This window comes from Pezoporus wallicus, unplaced genomic scaffold (genome assembly GCF_028554395.1).
Source record: "Pezoporus wallicus isolate ANWC-B61680 ecotype Strahan unplaced genomic scaffold, APGP_CSIRO_Pwel_v1 contig_3952, whole genome shotgun sequence".
In the NCBI taxonomy this organism is placed as follows: domain Eukaryota; kingdom Metazoa; phylum Chordata; class Aves; order Psittaciformes; family Psittacidae; genus Pezoporus; species Pezoporus wallicus.
In genome coordinates, this window is record NW_026635034.1 from 9,216,574 (window position 1) to 9,229,963 (window position 13,390).

At 45.7% G+C, this 13,390-nt stretch overlaps 1 long non-coding RNA gene across 1 annotated transcript; it reads right to left on the reverse strand.

Annotated features, from left to right (window-relative positions):
- Positions 1-8,839: 8,839 nt before the first annotated feature.
- Positions 8,840-10,835, reverse strand: LOC130592952 (uncharacterized). The gene is made up of 3 exons (XR_008970714.1): positions 10,720-10,835; positions 10,062-10,238; positions 8,840-8,943 (listed from the first exon to the last, which is right to left on the reverse strand). It is a non-coding gene; the product is annotated as an uncharacterized LOC130592952 (long non-coding RNA).
- Positions 10,836-13,390: the final 2,555 nt, after the last annotated feature.

The following is a 13,390-nucleotide window of genomic DNA, read 5'->3' on the forward strand; positions in this document are numbered from 1 at the left end:
TGGAAACTTGCCCTGGTGACAGCCATCCGTTGCCAAAGTGCAGTCAGTCATGCACAGCAGAGGTGAGCCAGGCTTGCATGGACACAGTGGCAGCTCAGCACTGAAGTTGCTGCCAGAGCATCTGTGAACCCTACCACCACCACCACTCACGTTATGCCACGTACTCACTGGCTGCTACCTGGCTGCTCCTGTTCCCATTTCCCTCTGCAGGTTTCAAGCACTGTTCCTTGTTTGCACTGCAGAACTTCCCCTTCTGATAACAGTCTCCTCCAGCTGAACAATAGGCACCCAAAAGCTTTACCTGGCAGCATTTCCAGGTGGTTGTATAACATTGGATCAACAATACTTGTACAGCATTAGCAGGGATTAAACCCGCGCTCCTTACACAAGCCAGAGCCACACGTTTTAATTGACATAACCTGCCCCTCCCTCAAACAACTTTCATCAGAAAGTTCAAATTCAGTGATTTAGAAATTACATTCAAATTGAGGTGTTGGCCTTTTTTGCATCATTACTCAAACACCAAAAGCACCATGGGTGCTTTTTTATGTATGTATTATCTAGCAAAGCAGTACCCTGAAAATTATTTCTAAAATAAAGTACTTGAGCTGCCACAGCATGCACAGAACCTACAGTTTATGTCGAAGAGAAAACCCAAAGATTCCCTCATGCTTCTCTGGGATGAGTGAATATATATTTTCAGTAGTTACAAAGAGCAAAATGGGCATCGCATTAGAAACAAGGGGAAAACACACTAAGTAATAGATCATAGAACAACAGAATGATTTGGGTTGGAAAGGACATTAAAGCTCATCCAGTTCCAACCGCCTGCCATGGGCAGGGGCACATTCCACTAGACCTGATTTCTCCAACCTGGCTTTGAACACTGCCAGGAATGGGCCAGCCATAGCTTCACTGTGCCAGTGCCTCACTGCCCTCATAGTAAATAATTTCTTCCCAATATCTAGTCTAAATCTACCTCTTTCAGTTTAAAGCCATTACCACTTGACCCTCAAATCCAGGGTCCTCACTGATCCCCCACGCTCTGTCCTTACCCACAGCTGCTAGGAACTGCCAAGGGCAGCACTGACCTCCCAGCTGTGGAGTTGGAGAATCCTGGGTATGCAGGTGTGCATTTCTTCTCTCTTTCAATGGAAGTTAAACAGCATTTCCTCCTCCTAAAGTATTTGTGCGAAACTCCCAGGCCATGTACCGTGTCAGCTATCATAAAACCAAACTTATCTGAACTAAAGAAAAATCATGGGGGGAGTAGAAACTGAACACCTGCCTAGCACACATAGAAACTGTAGCTCTACATGAGGATGATGGACATGTAGTTTGATTATAAACTTCCTCCACCAATAGCCAGAGCAGATGGTGGGGACTCGTATCCCAACTGACACCTTCCCCTTTGCCCCAGGACAGCCCTGGGGGGTGACAAACAGCGTTTTCAGGACGTTAAGGTTTCATGCCAGGGGTCTTCAAGGAGGCTGAACCCCCAGAGGAGATTGCCAGAAGTGGAACACTGGCTGCTTTATTCACAGGAGTGAGAAAGGCAGTATTTACCTACTGAAATAGTTGTAGTTTAATTATTTCTTTTTCATGGCACTTAGAGTCTCTGTTGAATAATGACGATCCATTGTGTGCCACTTGCAGCAGGCACAGAGGAGGAAACGTTTCCATAGAGGTTGTATCCTGGAAAGGCAGGGCAGAAACATATACAGGGAGGGGAGCTGCAATGTTCATACTTTAAAAAAATAATACTAATTAAAAAAAAACCCACTCATTATTCACTATTTGTCATGTAGTCAAGAAATTTATTAAAACTCATTTCCATCCTGATCATACTGCAAACGAAATACACAGTGAATGTTAAAAATAAATGAGTAGCTGTGATTCTTGGTGTTTGCGATGTGGTAGAGTAAGTATCATTTGTCATTGCAAGAAGACAAAAATAAGAAAAACCATTAAGGTCAGTCAGAATACAGAGTGCAGAAATATAGGCAGGAAATGAGTGTTCACAGTAACCACTGTTGAGGAGCTTCACATTTTTAGTCAATTGGTTATTTTAATCTGAGGAGATAGTTTGCAGCTACACTCACTCACTTTTGGCAAAGGAGCAGTCATTACAGTGCACTTGTATTTCAATGCATGAAAAGACAGGGTATTAAACATGTCTAAAATGCCAGTGAACCTTAGGGAAAATGTGTGTTGCTTGGGATACTCTGTCCTCAACAGTATTTTCAACATGGATAAATGCAGAATCACAATTAGAAAGTTGTTTTAAATTATATTGTGGATTTTCAAAAAACAAAGAAAACAACTAAAAAATCCACCTCACCCCCCACCCCAAACCCCACCAACCAAAAAAAAAACCCCAAAACAACCCTGTCACAACCTTTCCCATGCTGGCTGCACTCGCAACCCTCTCCTTGGCAGCAGTTCCATTGACTTCACTTAACTCCAGCTGCCTCTGAGGTCGGTTCCAGGTTCTTTTCAATCCAGTCAGGAAAATCTGAAATACAAGTGTTGCAGTACAGTTTGCTAACTTGTAAAAGACCAGAAAATCTGAAAAATTAATAGCAAAGGCTATAAAAAAGAATGAGGAATAAAAAATACATTACTGGAGAAACAGCCCTTTTCCCTTTGATGCTCTGAGTTCAAACACATGCACGCTTTTGCGTTAAAACCCATTAAACCCACTGCCTTTTCCACCTTTTCAGATTCGGATTTGTCATCAGGTGTTTACACATTACTTGAAGCACAAGCCTTCTAAACGGCCTCTTTTGGTTTATATATATTATCTGCTTCTGCTGTCAGCCAGAGGGAGATGTATCACCAGCAGGATAATCTATAAAACTAAGTGCTGTCTTGCCAAGGAGTGTAGAATAATATTCTGATTTTTATAGCACCTTTTCTCTTAGGCCCACAAGGCACTTTACAAGTAAGATTGAATTAAGCTTGTCAGCACCCTGTATGGGAAGTAAATATTTCTTTCTCTATGTTGGAGAAGAGAAACTGAGGCATTAAGTCCCAAACAAAACATTTAGCTGCGTGCTTTCAAGCTCTTTAAACTTCTCACATGATTTAATTAAGCACATACTCAAGTGTTCTGCTGGAATAGTGCCTAAGAAAGATGCTGTAACTACACTGCCAATTTAGGCTGCAGCTGGGAAAACACCACAGGTTCCCCACCACTCACACTTTAACAACAAAGACTGGTTTTTGTATGCTGTTTTCCCTAAAAATAAGGTCACATCTTCAAGTCTCACCTGTGTGGTGTGTTGTCACCTGAGCCTGGATGAGTTGTGGAAGGTAATGTGCCAGCAGGAAATGTGGTTTGCAGGGCTGTGCAGGACACCAAACCTTTGTGACTGCTGCTTGTCAGTGTGCTGCAATGGGGAAGTGTGGCTTACTGTTGGCTTACTCTTGGACAGTTTGGTGTTCAGAGTGCCAGGCTGCACTGTTTTGATTAAGCACATTGATATGAGATGCTTGAACACGTCAGCATACAGTGGTATTTCTGGTCTGTGAACATTTTTGATGATTCAGGTTTCTGTCTCTGGTTAAAACCCCGTGCAGCAGGACGCTGAACAGAGCTCAGCTCTGTTTAGATCTAATCACAGCCCTGCCACGACATCCTACCACAGCTCAGAGGCAGCTATCATGTCTCAAACCTGCTCTTTGGTGTCTTTCTTCAATCCTGTTTTTCCCAGGTCTGCCTAGCTTACCTCTCATCACACTGATGTGCCTTTCCATCTCCAGTTTGGCTGTTGAAAGTTCAAATGGGCTCTTGGGGTTTAGTTAGGGCTGGTACTCTGAGACAGAGGGCTTGTGGCAGCTGCTCCATACCTAACCACACAGCACTTCCGGGCTGAAATCCTTACAAAACTGGCAGTAAACTTACATCCAAGTATCACGTGTGTCCTATTTGCTCCCTCTTTCCTAAGGGTAGGCTTCCAGCATAACACTGCTTTCCTAGAAATACCTAGAAACATCTGCCCAAGCCGGGGCTTTATTCTGCTGGCACACATGAGGCTGCCCCAGCCCCAAAGCGTCGCCTGTCTGTGATGCACCTCATGAAGGACCTGCACTCCCCCAGTAGTGCCTTCCTGGATCAGAGACAATATTTTTCTTGCAGGGCATGGTGAGGCTACAACAAACAATGTGAAAGAAACATCCAGGTTCCCAAATGAACGCTAAGCTTAGGAAAAAGGGACTGAATGCTAATGTGATGTCAGCAGAGGATTACATGAGCACATGCCCCTGAATATGAGATAAACCTCATGTTCAGGAGCATGATGATGAGGGAGCCTATCCCTAGATGAAAGCTGAGGGTCCCCTCAGCATTTCAGATGCTGTCATTCTATTTTTCATCACACCAATGACCACAGTAACAGCCAAATAAACTTTTCTATCCCTTATTGCATGTGGGTTCTTGCAATTTAGTGTTTGTCAAGTGAGGTGCAATGTAGAAGAAAAAAAGTGAAGCTTAGGAGAGGAGCAACTTAGAGCCTTCTAATGTGTAGTGCTATGAAAAAGCAGGGCTGTATAACTCTTCAGGGATTTTAAATCTTTTTTTAATACATATCCTCATACTGATGACCCCACATAAGCAAGCCTGACACTAAAGCAACCCTTTCAAATTAATACATACATAATATGTCATTACTAACATTGTATATACTCTAATTAAAAAGATAAGGAACATATAATTTGTCAGTTGTGGATGACACTTTTCATGAGCTGATTGCCATAGGCAGACCTCCTTTAGAAGTGAGTGGAGCTGAAAGAGCCACCAATACCCAGCTGATAGAAAGCCCACTGAAGTTAGTTGGAATTGAGCCTGATTAGTGGCAGTCAATGTTGCCACTAATTTCCCCCTCCAGAGGTGCAGGCAAACTCCACCAGCTTGAGAAAACTGTAACTAAATCCAAATATTAACACCAGGAAGTAAACCCTCAAACCTCACAACATTAATTTTCAATGAAAAAGAGCTACAGGTGATGGTATTTAGAATGTTTTATGTGCTTGCTGGTTCTGAAGTTTTTAGTGCTTACCATCATGAGATTTCTTCTGATTTTCACAATAAGCACAAGAGATTGAAGCATCCTCCCAAGTGAAAGTACAGTTCTACTTGTGCACTTCTAGCTGGTGAGGCTTTAGGGAAAGGTTAATTTTGTGAGACTTCTGAATAGAAATAGAATATAGGCTCATTGTTAGGGATATAAACTCATTGCAAAGTTTCCATATCTGGATCAGAGGAGTTTGGATCATACCAGGTATTACTAAGAGGAGCCTGATAAAACATCCGATCCACATCCAACCCTTTTTCCAAGCTCTCTGGCAGAGCTGGGGCTGTGGCTACAGCCCATCCCTTGCATCTTACACTTGAGATTCAGTGCCTATTTGAGCCACTCACAGGGAGATGCTGCCCCAGCTCCACTCCCGGCCCCGCACAGCCATCTCCTTCACACATCCCTTTGCCTTCCCAGGAGGAGCTGGTGGCAGGCTGGGAAGTAAGGCTGGTAGATGGACCTGCTCCCAAGCCAGGGGTCAGCTTCACCCTCCAGGGCAGCTGTTGGGCTGTCATCACATTTTGCATCCCTAAGCATAGAAACCTTTTCTATTTGGAAAGCATCTCACATCTCCTCACTACTCTGAATATTTGTGCTTCCCCAGGCACCTTTGCTGTTTCTATCTCCATTGTTACATGCACATCATCTGCATGTTCCTATCCAAAACAAATATGCAAAGTCTTCCAGTACCTTTGCAAAGCCACCCAACCAAAGGGGCCAGTTCTGCACAAAAAGGGATGATGAAGGTTTTTCCTTCTTGTGTAAGGGAACACTTCAAACCACATTTTTCCTTTGGGCTTTCATCCAGAGTATTTCCCAAGAAGATTACTTATCTTGTTTATTCACTCTGGGACTCCAATGATCCAGACAAGTTGGATAACAGGAGAAATCAGTTCTGCTGGTAACTCCACACTCCCTTACCACAGTGTGTAATTCTCCAAGGACAACAGGACAGATCACCAGAAACCACTTGTACATGAAACAGTTCAAGCCTGGCTCTCAGAGGAGGTTCTGAGGAGGCCCCTAGGTTGTGGGTTGTGATGCCCTGAAGATGAACCATGGGTTTGGGGTGGCAACTCCATATACTTTTCAGCATGACACTAACCTCCATGTGCATTACTTGGGGCCACACTCTTCTGCAAAACTCCAGATACTTTCACTTTGTATATCCTCATATACTCCATGGATCAGGGGTGTACTGGGCAGGGCAATACAGGCAGCTCTGTGAAGGGTTTCCCCAAAGCACCTGAGCCATGTGCTCCCTAAGGTGCCTGCCCATTCCCAGCATGGCTGGGCTGTGTCAGGGTCTCGCCCTTTCCAGGCTGCCGAGCTGAACTGCAGAAACGGCTGGTGCTTTCCAATGTGAATCACAACGGCTCATTTGCTATTTTCAGTGACTGCTAAGAATATGACAAATTTTCTCTTATTCTGGTGAATCCAGCAACCACACAGTTTTTCACTACCATAAACAGTAATGTCCAATCCAGGATTTAAATTAGATCCAGGAAACCTCTGCTGGCTTTTCCTGTATAAAAGAGGGCTTTTAAAATAAAAAAGCAGTTCGAATGTGGCTTTAGAGTCCCAAACTGCAGCCCTGGGTCTGTCATAAGGAGAAGTGTCAAATATCACAGATGTTTGTTTAAAAAGAAATTACTAAAGCAACTGTTATTTTAGAAATATACTTGCACATTTTATAAAGAGTCAGAGGTCAAAACACAGACAAACGGGGATCTTCATGGAGTCAGGGTTTCTCCCAGAGGGCTGTACCTAAAGGGTTGCAGCAAGGCAGGAGACGGGTGCTCTGGGCTGCAGGCAGAGCTCTGCCCCTGCTCGCCTCAGGTGCCACCCAAAGGAACAGCAGAGGATTGAGAAGGGCCAGGGGGATTGAAAATACAGGTGGATGGTTTTGCCACTGGTTAAAGCTCATGCTCACCCATTTGGTATGAGCCCTTCACGTGACATAATTTGGAGAGGCATCCCTCAGCAGATTTTGATCCATACACTGCAATGAGGCTGGGAGGTGCAATGGATATGCAGCACTCTGGCAGTACTATCCGTCAGTCTCAAGGCTTGAGGCCTTGGTCTTCCCTTGACACCCTGGGATGCTGCCCAGTGTGTGACACACTGGGATGCTGTTTCTGTTCATTCTTTCTGGCACACTTAGGAGTGCACTGAGCTGCTGAGGTAGCTAAACTCTGAATTGGCACAGAAAAGCTCCCCAGATCCACATGGACAATGTCTCCAGAAGGCTGAAGGAGAGGAGGACCGAGCAGGTAACCTGTGACAAACCAAAGGTCTTTGATAACCAAAAGAGACACCTCCCTCCTACCTGCTAGGGGCAGGACCGCTCCCAGGGCTGAGCCCACATCCTTCTCTGTCCCTGCAGTCCAGGCAGACAAGGTTGAAAGGAGCAGGCAAGGCAACACTGAGGGCATCCTGGCTGCAGAGGACATGGAAGAGCATGAAGAGATCACACAGCAGAAATGGCCCTGCACACATCAGAGTTGGAGGGAAGAAAAGGTACTTGGTGTAAGCCCCATGGATTTGCCCAGAGAATGCAGCAGCAAAGCTGCAGCTGCTGTCAGAGTTAAAAACCCAGAGCTAGGAGAAGAACAGTTGTGGCAATGGAAGATCTTACACACAGTAGGATGTTTATGTGTAAGTATGCCATAATCTGTAAATCTTCATATATGTAAATCCCTGATTACACATGGAAAGAAGTCCATCTGGGAGAAAAGATTTAGGAACTGCTACTAGTGATGTATTAGATGTCAGAGCTCACTTGGTGGTATCTGGGAGAAGGATTGGCATTAGTATGTAGCAGTGGTGAGCTGGAGTGGATGCACATCAAGCATCTAGCAAGAGCTTCCTCTGCAAAGCTGTCACACCAGCACTCAAAAAAATCAAATGGTTTTCTCCCAAGTTTAATAAGGGAGAGACTGTGAAAATAGTTCATGGAGTGCCAGCAATGAGTGTGGCTGCAGCCAGCTTGGGAAAGGAAGGCTAGGGAATGAGAGTCTAACCTTACTGCTTCACCAAGAGCTATGCAGGAGTGAATAGGGACTAACACAGGACCAAGAAACGGTATGGACCAGGCAGGCAGAACTGACCTCACAGCCTGTATGAAGTGCAAACCACTTGTGGGGACAGTCTTATTTGGCACCTGACTTTGTCCAGCTGGGTAGGAGACAGCCATGGGGGAACAGGTCTGTTCCAGTGGATGGCTGCTACTGCTTCCTCTTCCTTTCAATACTTGATTTCTTTCTGTTGGTGATGCATTAACATTTTCCTCAGAGGAAAACTATGAGGTGGTCAGTGAGCTGGGGAGCCTTCAGGACTTCTCCTTCCCACTATACTGACAAGGTCCCTCACAGTTCACTGGGCAAAAAGTCTGCTTTGCCTAAATAGTTGCTTCCTTATCCCCAACTTGGAAAACTGGGGACTTGTGCACACTTCCACTTGCCAAACCTGAGCCTGAAATAATACTGCAGCTTGTTTTGGCTGCTTTCATGTTCCTGCAAATGGTTTAATATTTTGCCAATGCAGTAAATCAGAAAACCTTCATCTGAACCCGTGCTCACCTGGCAGCAGCACTTGTTCGCATTCTTAGACATTTGCAAACCAATGACTGGCTTGTAACATTTTTCCAATACACTCTTGGATATTTTAATTACTTTCTTTGATGCTAAAATTGTTTTACCAGTGATTGGGAAAGCAGAATTGAGCAACAGTACCCAAAAATCTATATTAAAATAGCAAACTACCTTGTAGTCTCTAAAGCACTTGGAACCAATCTAAGATTTTTGGAGCCTGTGTAGCAGCATGTGCTAGTTCCTATGTGGAATTTCCATAGTTCCTCAATTACCTGGAAAAAGCAGCCATTTTAATCAAAACCCTAAGGGTAGATGAAATCAGGAGAAAACACGAGCTTTATTGCAATGGATATTGACTGTAACTCATTAAGATGTTAAGGTATTGACATCCCATTTGATGAGAAAAATGTCTGATAGGGAGTGTACATAACTGTGTTAGGGAGAATGCTGGTATCAACACATCATAATGAGTAACTAATGATGTCTGTGGCCTAACGAGGTGATTAAAGCAGTATCCTTTGATCTATGTCACTGGCTTGATTTAATGCCATGCCAAGATTGAATCTCTGCACACCGCTGGGGAGATTCAAGTAATTTGAGTAATTCACTGGCCTTGTCCCCGCATCGCTGGGGACATCTGCAATGAGCACGGTTGCTTCTGTAGCCAAGTCACCCCAGGCAGCACATGCTGCCAGGGGAGAGGCGGCTGCTCCCTGCTTGCCCCCAGCCCTTTGCAGGAGTCACCGCTTCAGGGCAGGGGGCTCATGCAGCGTCCTGCCATTGGCCTTCCTTTTGCCTTACAGTCCCTGCTCCTCACAGACCAACCACTGGCAAATTTGGAAAGGATGCTTTGCTACCTTTTGCTACCTGTGCCAGGCACAGCAGGGGTGAGTTACAGTACTCTAAGCCATAGGACTTTGTGCCTAGCACATGTTCAAATCACCATCCTTGTCCACCAAAAGGAAAACTTAAGTGCAGTTCTATGAGTTGGCAAGAGGATTGCCAGGAGCCCAAACCTGCAAGTGACATCAGAGATGCAGAACCTTTACCCATGGTCACAAAGTGATGTAGCTTGGCTACTCACTGCCAGCTTAGATCCTGCTTCTATTTTCAAACACCTGAAAACCTTTTCACCCTTACAGGGAAGGACTCATTAACCTTCTCATACACCTTACAGCAGCTCTTTTCAAGCAGCCTTGCCTACCTGTGCAGACAAATCTGGGCTAAGCAGTGTTGCTCTGGGGACACAGCTGCTAAGTTTTGGGCTGTGCTTTGTTCATAAGGATACCAGAACAAAAGAGTAGCCACCATCGGTCAGACTAAAGGTCCTTCTGTGTGACCAGAGGGACAACATTGGGTGCCCAGCACAAAGCACACAGCAACAGCTCACCTCTGTACTCTTCCTGCTGCCAGCCCTTTTGAGTTGCTGTCCTGAGCTTCATGTGATTTATGTGTCCGTAGCCACTGTGGAGTTCATTCACATGAGACATTTATATTTTGCATTGCAGTAGTTCTTCCTAATGAAGCTGATAACAAGGATTAATTCTTCCTCCCGATCATCTTTAACCTAAAGTGATTGTTAGTACCAAAAGCATAACTGAGAATCAAACTCCAGACACCTCCCTTGCACAGGAGATTATTTTGCTTGATGAACAAGCAGGTTTTTACAAAAGGCTTTTTCCTGTACATCAGTAACAGTACCCGGCTCCCAGACACACGGGTGCGGTATTGCTGTCTCCATCCTGCAGTGACTGTCGCCCAGGGAGAGCAGCAGCCCAGCTGCCCACCCAGGCACTGGGTGCTCTGCAGCTCCTCTTCCCACACCGGTGCCCCAGTGGGGAGAAAACTGCTCAAGGCTTGTCCCGGCACAGCCCTGGCCTTCGGGCAGCCCCAGCAGAGCCATCCCTTCTCCTGGTACCTGCCGGGAGCCCCCTCCCCACAGGGGTGTTCCCTGCTGTGGCTCCCATTCCCGCAGGCAGCACCTCCCTCCTCCACCCCCCCCGCCTGCCTCACTGGCCTTCCTCCTACTTTAGGCTTTTAGCACTTACTGTTAATTTATAACGTTGACAGCGGCACTGGTCCATTCACACAGGGCACCTGAGCCACCGCCCTGCACATCCAAACACAGAGCCCTGAACAGCTTAACTCCGAGCACAAAGCAGCCCATATTTCCCTCCAAATATGCCAGCCCTGCTTCCTGAGGGGGCCACAGCCCATCCCTGGAAGCTTTATTGGCCTGGGTTGATCACCTGCAAATGGGCTGCAGCTGATGCATCACCCTGTGCTGCCACCACGATGGGCCTTATGCCAGCTAAGTGGGTGAAGAAGCACCCAGACACCACTGCTTTGTTCCTCACTCAAATGAGAGGGAAATATGGGATGGGAGGTGAAGAGAGAGGTCACTGCCAGGGACCTGCTGCAGCTGAGCCAGGCCTGGAGAATGGTCCCCACAGCTGCCCAATGGGCTTCAACCCCTGTGGCATCTCCATATCACTTTGTCTAGAAAAAAGCACTTTGCTGTGTCCCTGGAGGTGTTTTTCTTCCCTGGGTGAGGGTGCTGCACACAGCAGGGTATGCTGGAGCCCTCACTTTGCACTGTGGCCCTGGCCAGCACCACCCCACAGAGCTACCAACATGACTGAGTGCCAGATATTCCCAGGCTTGGCCTAAATTAGCTACAGAGAGCAAATCCCGCAGGCCCTCTTGTGGACAAAGGACATTCCTGGCTTCCCATCTCCCCTTAGCTTTTGTTCTTGCCCTGGATGTGGATTGCTGGTGATGCTTTGGTTTCTGGTGTGGTCTTGGGATACCAAGCCCAAGGGGAGCCCTCTGAACGGATGCGCTCAGTGCCTCCCTCAGCTTAGCAGTAAAAAGAAATTGCACGTCAGGGCAGAAGCTGCAGGCGCTTCCAGAGATAAAATATTGTCAGTAGAGTCCAGACCATCCATCAGAATAAATGTAGCTGATGCCATGATTTATGGGACAAAGATGAAGGTTTAATCCTCCTCTCAGCAGCACAACCTGATTTGCCACAAAACCCTGTTAAATTTTGTGGCACACGCTCCATCACTTCATTAGGAGATAGAGAGAAAGCGGTTCAATGCATTGCTGAATCTTTTACGGCTGGGGACCCTCCTCCCACCACTCCCGAGTGATGGGTAATCTCTCTGATCAGATCCCCGGGAAAAGACCCCGTGGGATTACAGAGTGCGGAGGCATTAACAACAGTGACAGGAAAGGAATACAATATCCCTTTAAACAATTAAATATTGATCCTTGTGGCCTGAGGTGGACTCCATCACACAAAAGGAAACACCTCAGTGAATTAGTTTGGCGCCGTCCGTATCCTAGCACGGTACGAAGGAAACTGACATTATTTGCTTCACTTATATTCTTAATTTTTTTTTCCCCCTCAATTAAAAAAATGCACCTGGTGTGAGCCGCACTCCCCTTTCCACTGCACTCCCCTTTCCACACACGGCACGCGCTGCCCTGGAGCATGGCGGGAGCTGGGGTGGGGGCTGCAGAACTCAGCATGGATGGAAGCAGAAAAGAAGACAGAGCCCCATGAAGCCAGGGTGCTGGTTTGTGTCCCTCTCCCATGACCCCCCGGGGAGAGCTGTACATGGAGAAACAAAAGAAGGCAAGAAATGTCTAAATTTAAAGTGCTGGAAAATCCAACCTTTTATTTACTACATTTTTGTGACTACATAAACGCTGAAACATTGTAACGCTGAAACATTGTAACACTGAAAAGCATGATGACATCATCACTTGCTTTTTTTCTTTTTTTTTTTTATCTTTTTTCCTTTTTTTTTTCCTTTTTTTGTTGTTTTTTCTCTTTTTTTTCTTTGCTTAGCAAACACAGCAGATGATATTGCACGGCATAAAGTGAGAACAGTAGCAAAGCTTAAAAAAAGTAACTGAAGGAAATCTTAACGCAGTACAGGAGATACTCATAACCAAACCAGAATAATGCCTAGCGCATTACACTTGTCATTGCTACACACAAAAATACAGAAGAAGAAGCGCTTGACTAAGAGAGAGAGATTGAGGAAATATCAGCAATCAACCGTAATTAGGTACAATAATCACTTAGTCTGAAATGCAGATGCAACGCATAAACTACTACTGCTTCCTAATGGGCAAACTAAAAATGACAGCAACGTCGTTTATCAAAATCTTCGCTTGGTTTCTTTATTTCTTTTATTTATTTATTTTTTTTTTCTCTTTTGGTTTTGTTTCATTGCTCTGGAAGAACAACTCCCTCTTGCTCTTGGAAGAATTCCTACCTCTACGGATCTGGGACCTGTGATTGTCTCTGGCGCCCTCTTTGCGCGGCAGCGGATGGAGCTAACAGGGAGGCGTGGGGGGGGGAACGAGGGGGACCCAGGCTCCGGCTCAGCTGGGACTGGACTGTGGGCAGGGGTTATGAAGACAACTACCAAAGCAAGTAAAACACAATGCTTTAACGTTTATTTTCATTTAATACTGTTGTTCGGGTCAGACTGCAAAACTAATGTGGTTCCATGGGGAGGATGAGATAAATGCAGAACAGGCTGTGAAAAATCAAAGTACCGGAACAGGAAAAGAAACCATGTCTTCCTAAGTACGGTTCTGTCCAGTGCTCGACGGCTCATGCTGGATTTATAGACTAATACTTTGCCTCCCCCCTCTATGTGAAGCATAACTCATTGCACGGCATTAATTTAGGTATTA